Below are 6148 nucleotides of genomic sequence, written 5' to 3'. Positions count from 1 at the left end.
AAGGTCTAGTCTTACTTGGGGTGTTTTGTTCTCCTGAAGATACTTGATGTCTTTCTACCTGCACTGTTCCACAAAAGAACATTAGATTTCCCAGGATTTGCAACAGAGAGTTAGAAGTTGCTAGAAATATACACTTAATACAGGTGGAAAGAATCTTGAATCTTGAATCTTACATTGAGACTGTCATGGGAGGCCACGATTTGTACTAGAACTTTGTTGAAGATGGATCAGAAATGATCTGGATGAGCAAGGAAGCAGAGTTACATAGATCTTCTGAGGGTGCAGAGGGGAGAAAGAAAGATAGTGAACAAGTACGTGTTAGATGCAGACAGGCAGCAAGGTCAGACTCCATCATTCCACCACACAACACCCCCTGCCTCTCAAAGAAACAACTTTCTCCCCCTGCCTCTCAAGCAGGATCTTTCAGCCTCTGCTGTAGAAAACAGTACAAACAAGACAAAATGCTCACAATATGACTGATGTCTCCCGACCCTTCCAGTTCTTTATACAAAACTTTGAAATATTTCTACCAATAGACCTCTCCCTTGGGCTTTCTGTCACTTTCTGTGAGTTCGCATCATTAGGTAGTTTCCTGGCAAAGGGAGATGAGAGGAATCAATGTAAATTTGCATCCCCCTGGTGCCATCCTAAACCAACCCTCTCCCTCCTTGAAGCTGTGCCAGTCAAACACTGCACGAGAAGATCAACGCCATGCTGCCTGCTGATGTGGAAGATGTGTGTTCAATTCCCATCTTCACCACAAGCTTCCTAGGTGACGGGCGGGTTTTATTTTCCCTCTGTCTGTAAAACAAGCATTGCACTTCATTACCCTACAGGGAATTTGGGAGAATGAAACCCCAGTGATGTTTCAGCAGCTCAGACTCAAAGCTGGCAGGAATTTTCTATTAGAAATACTTTGGAACAGAGGGAGGGGAGCTTTTGCCCCCCTAAAGTAGTAAAAACACTCCACATGCTCATTTCTAAGGTTGCTGTTAAAGAGAAGGAAAAATTCCAGCAAAAGTTCCAGGCAAAGAAACAGTGTCCTTTGTCCCATCCCCACCCCAGGCCAATTTATTTAACAAAAAAAGCCCAAGAGCCATTTGAAGACACACATACCAGCACTTTTTTTTTTTTTTTTAATTCTTGTCCCTTTTTAGAAGAACAGTACATTATGGTCAATTCCCTAAGGCAGGTAAGGGCCACCCTAGAGGCCTGCTCTCTTTAGAAATATCTCGAGACAAGCATTCTTCTTCCACTCCGCTGACAAACAGCACTGCACAACTAATGGGTGAAGGTTGGAAAACTTTTCCTCTAAACAGGCAGGGCCCATGAAACCAGCAGTTATAAGGTACCAGATGAATAACTAGAGGAGACAGAAAGGAGTGCAATTTCATAGAGAGACAGATCATTCTAATCAGACAGACATTTTAAAGATGCATTTTGTCTTTTCTTCTTTATTGGTAATGAACATAAATCACAAAGGTAACGAAATCCCTCCCCCCCAGTTACCTGCCCATGAGCTCTAAGAGAACGGAAAGCATGAAAGAAATTTTGGCATGTTTTATTTTGGACCATCAGGCAGCAGTTTGTACTGATAGATGTATTTTTGAGAGCATACAGCTGCCTTATTCACTAATTAAGGCTTCTGAGAGCGTAATGAAAAACCGTGTGATTTCACTGCATGGCAAACGGCCAGCACAATTTGTTCCAGATACACAAAAGAGATTTGAGTTGCAGATTATCTGGGTATGGGTAGGGTGAGTTTCATGCAGGTGTGCAGCAAAGGCAAGGGAAAGGGGGCTGGCACCATATTCCCAGCACACTTGCAAATCCTACCATTGGAATTTCTTCCAGAGACAAAACCCCACAAAGCACCGGTGACATTTACTGCTTGTTCCAGTGTAACAACCCTTACCTGAGTGGCGGACGGTATATGCCATACGTACCTGATAACACTAGAGGGAGCGTGTAGAAGAGGAGGAGGAAGAGCAGTTACTTTTTTGTTGAAAGTGGTAAATTTGCAAGCTAATGAAACTTTTATAATATGGCAGAAAACATATTCAAGTAAAGGACAGGATTCCTGCTTTCCATTCCTTCTCTTGATGTGTATTAGCTGGTGTGAAAGTCCCTAACTATTAAACATCTTTTGTTCTTGCTACCAAAGAGAAGAGAAAAGCCTCTTTCACATTGTGAGAGGGGACACCCATAAAACAGTTTAGGCTTGCTCAAAATTGAGCAGCGCTCATGCAACACAATTCAGACAAAACAGTCTCCAGACAATGGCTGGTGTATGAACACGTCTCTGAACAAAGTTGGTATTTCAGCAGTCAAAAAGACGGAGCCTAGGCAAGACGCCAAGACCAGGCACCCCAAGAATTGCTGACAGGCTAAAAAAGCACCAACTCTACAGTAGCATCTATCCCAGAACATCATTGCAGTATATCACCCTGACCACACTGGCAGCAGCCCTGAGCTAGCAGAGAGTGTGAAAGATGCACGCTATCAAATTTACATACATCAAGCAGACAACAATACGACCAAAATTAAAAAGCTACTAATACAGAGCAATCTGCCAAATTGAAATTCTGGACTCTTTGGATATCCAACTTCATGTCTGTATCTATTATATTATGCACATAATCTCTATGACTATCAGCAGCTGGAACATACAAGGTTTGCTTTCCTCGGTATTTGGAAGAAAGCCTCACTCTATCCCAGTGCTCCATAAATAGCACTTTTCCCGCCAATTTCTCTGCACTATAATCCAGATTATATCCCAAACCTTCAGTCAGAAGCCATCAGCTTTCAGATATTAGGGAGAATACTGATCCATGGAGAGAAAACATGTCAGAGAACCAGATCCTTCTCACTGATGGAAATAAACACATTTTTGGAGACAAACCTCAGCTTCAGGCACAGTTTTGACAGTCTGATCAGTACAAGGAAGAGTCGTCAGTAAATACATGCAGGATCTTTAAGGGAAAGCATTCTCAATAGGAGAGGGAATAGGCGACTTCTTACAGATTGATTTAAGTTTAGCAGAGGGCAACAGGGCTGCCATGATCTACATTTTTAGCTATACAGTTTTAGAAGTCATTGGGAGTCATTGGACTTTTTAGAAATGATGTTGTACTTAGTAAAAATGAATTGTCAACAAGATGTTGGGTTTTTTTAAGGGAGTTTGGAAGACAATAGCATTGTCAAATATTGGACATGCCTGTTTATGCATCCCAAGTTCCCTGTAAAGGGATCTTTCACCCTTAACATAGCTGCAGGGAACAACTATGTTTCTTTGGTAAGTTCTTTTATTATTTCTAAAACGTGACATGATTTTTGTTTGTTTTCAAAAAGTTCCTTTTGTTTAGGTGCCTTTCAAAATAATTATTTGTTACTTAACAAAGAAAATCTCATTAGAACTTGCAATGCATTTGTTTCCTACTTCTTTTTTCCCCTCAGAATAAAATTTACTATTTTTCTGCCTGCCCTAGCTCACAGTGAAATCAGTCAGCTGTCCTATGCCTCAACAAATCACGGCAATTAGCAGCAAACACCACCACAGCACAAACATTTCTAAAGACTGTCCACAAAACACATCCAGAGACAATATTCAGAACACATGTATCAAGTAGCTCTTAAAACATCAGTCATGGAAAACCTAATTAATCTGATTCAAAACAAACATTGTAGCCAACACTAACCAGGCTGCAAAAGACTTCTACGGGAACAAAGTGAACCTTTGACATGGTCAGCGAAGCAGTACCGCAATTCAGAGATGGGGGGAGGTTTGGGGGATGGATTGGTGCAAACCACAGCGTGCTGAGAGTAAAACAAGCAGGGGAGAAGCTCCTGTTCAAAACACTGAGCTCCATATGACTCTGGCCTAGGTATATCTTACCACGACACATTATGGGAACTAGAAATCAATGCTCCCACTAAAGCAGTGGCATGATTTTTTTCAGAACTGCTGAGCACAGAGATGCCCCCATTGATTTCAGTGGGATCTGCTGTGTATTTGGTATCTCTGAAAGCTAGGCCACACACTTAGGTGCCTATATATAGCCTTAAAAGTCTAACTTTAGGCACCTATTTAAAAGTAAATTACAGAAATCTCAACCTCTATTCCTGGAAGTACTATCTTTGAGAAAAGAAGTGAAGCCCACAGGGGACCAAGCATTGCCCCTGGCATTTCAGATCCTATTGCCTTCCCCACAAGAATAGCATTCAATCTGTTGCTGTGGCTGTAAAAACTCTGCGGGAAGATACCATGAGCCTACCTGTGTTCACGTTGAACCAATGCTTCATGGTTATGAAGGAATGCGGAAACAAAGACCCCTGCCTGGATTACTAATAAAAGATGTCAATATTGTGATGATGGTCAACAACAAATTCTTCAGTCCTTTATTCTGGTCAGGCCACATGTCCTTAGCTACTAGCTAAGGAACAGTGCCCCAACATGGTTAAAAAGCTGTTATGCACCACCCTAGAGTAGATGCAGTTCCCTTCTTAAAAAAAAAAAAAAAAATCCAGTTTATAGTGAGAATGGCAGGTGACCTTGAAAACGTCAGGAAACAATATAGCACTGGCAGCTTTACATGATTTAGAGATGTTAACTAGTGACTTTACCAGCCTGCACAGTTTCTGTAGTGTGTTAGGTGCTTCAAAAAGTTTATGATATTGCCTGTTTTTAAGTATGATAATATATGAGGATATTACCTCTGAACAACTACCGTGCTTCATTTGACAGAACAGGTCATAACGAGCTTTCACTTTACACCTTTGAAGCTTTGAATCAAGGGTAGGATTTTTGTCCATTTCTGCACTAAAGCTGTGAAAATTGAAGTCCCTTTTGTCTCCTCACTATGGAGCCTACATTTTTTCCACAGCCCTAAAAGTAAATACTCTTAAATCAGGGATATATGTTATCCTAACACCTAATATTAAGCTGTTACAACACTGAAGTATGAAAGGATCAAATATATTGCTGCAGTTGCCACACTGATGAATTAAGGGTTTATACAAGTCCAGTTTTCTTCAGTAAATGGTTTTTCATTACCAAAAGTGGGCAAAGAAAAAGAGCACCAAATATACTGCCTTGTCCAATATCACTTCTGGGTTTTGGAGATCATTTGCCATTCACCATTATGGTTTTAGTTTTTACTTGACTAGAATAGACCCAGAGACAGAGATTCCTCCCACCTCACTTTAGATAAATGGCTGAGGCTCTCAGAACAGTGTGATGGCCCAAAGTTATTTATGCAGCCAGTGAATGCAGAGAGAGGGGTCTCAGGAGGGCTGTTTATAACCACAGCCTGCTGGGTCAGGCCCAATGACCATTTATCCCAGTATCCTGTCTCTGGCAGCGGTCAGTAATGGCTATTAAGTGAAAAGGCACAAGAACAGGGCAAATATGTATGTTCTTGCCCTAGTATACTCTCTCAACCTCTGCTATCTGCATCTCAAAGACTTGCTGATCCCAAGGTAGCAACCTTAGACTAAAAAACCTTTGAGTGGAGTTATCTGAACATTTGCCTAGTTGCTTTGAATTGGGGAACTTCTGCCAACCCCATCATGCTGCAAAGAGCTCATCAGTGCATAGGCAATGATGTAGAAACCACTGCCATAATATCACTGCTTCAAAATCTTAGGAGGGTGCTCTTATACCATTGCAAGATACAAGTAGGCATCAGTAAAAATGTCCAGGGGAACTCCAGCCCCTGGAAGCAGAGGTAGAAATGCCACAGAACCAAGATCAAACTACTTTTTGAGCATCCAGGTAACTCAATAGTGCAGAAGCACTATGGGCACTTCTAATAAGAGAAGCGACCAGCATTAGTCTCGTTTTGCTGGAGAGGGGCTGACAGAGTGTCTTGCTTCGAGTTGCAGAAGAGCGAGGAGACAATGAGACTCCTGACCCTCAGCTCAGCTGTGTAATCCCCAGTCCAGGCATCTTCTGTCAGATCTACAGCAACTATTTACCAGGAGCAAAGACACTGTTGCATGCTGGAAAGGTTTAGGTGGGGTTTCCTAGGAAACACTTTGAGATATTTTAATGCTATTTTCAAGGGGTTTTTCTAAGCAATATATTAAGCTTTATAAACTCAGCTTAAAAGCCCAAAATTATTGGCGGGGGGGGGGGAACTCAAACACA

At 41.6% G+C, this 6148-nt stretch overlaps 1 protein-coding gene across 1 annotated transcript in view; it reads right to left on the bottom strand.

The window, feature by feature from the left end:
* The window catches only part of CELF4 (CUGBP, Elav-like family member 4), a 695746-nt gene that overhangs the window by 638582 nt on the left and 51016 nt on the right, over positions 1–6148 (bottom strand). The gene's annotated exons all lie outside the window — the stretch shown is intronic.

The sequence above is a fragment of the Pygoscelis adeliae genome, unplaced genomic scaffold, assembly GCF_000699105.1.
Source record: "Pygoscelis adeliae isolate BGI_AS28 unplaced genomic scaffold, ASM69910v1 Scaffold68, whole genome shotgun sequence".
Taxonomy (NCBI): domain Eukaryota; kingdom Metazoa; phylum Chordata; class Aves; order Sphenisciformes; family Spheniscidae; genus Pygoscelis; species Pygoscelis adeliae.
The sequence above is the reverse complement of the archived record's forward strand: the minus strand, read 5'-3'. Positions and strand labels throughout refer to the sequence as shown.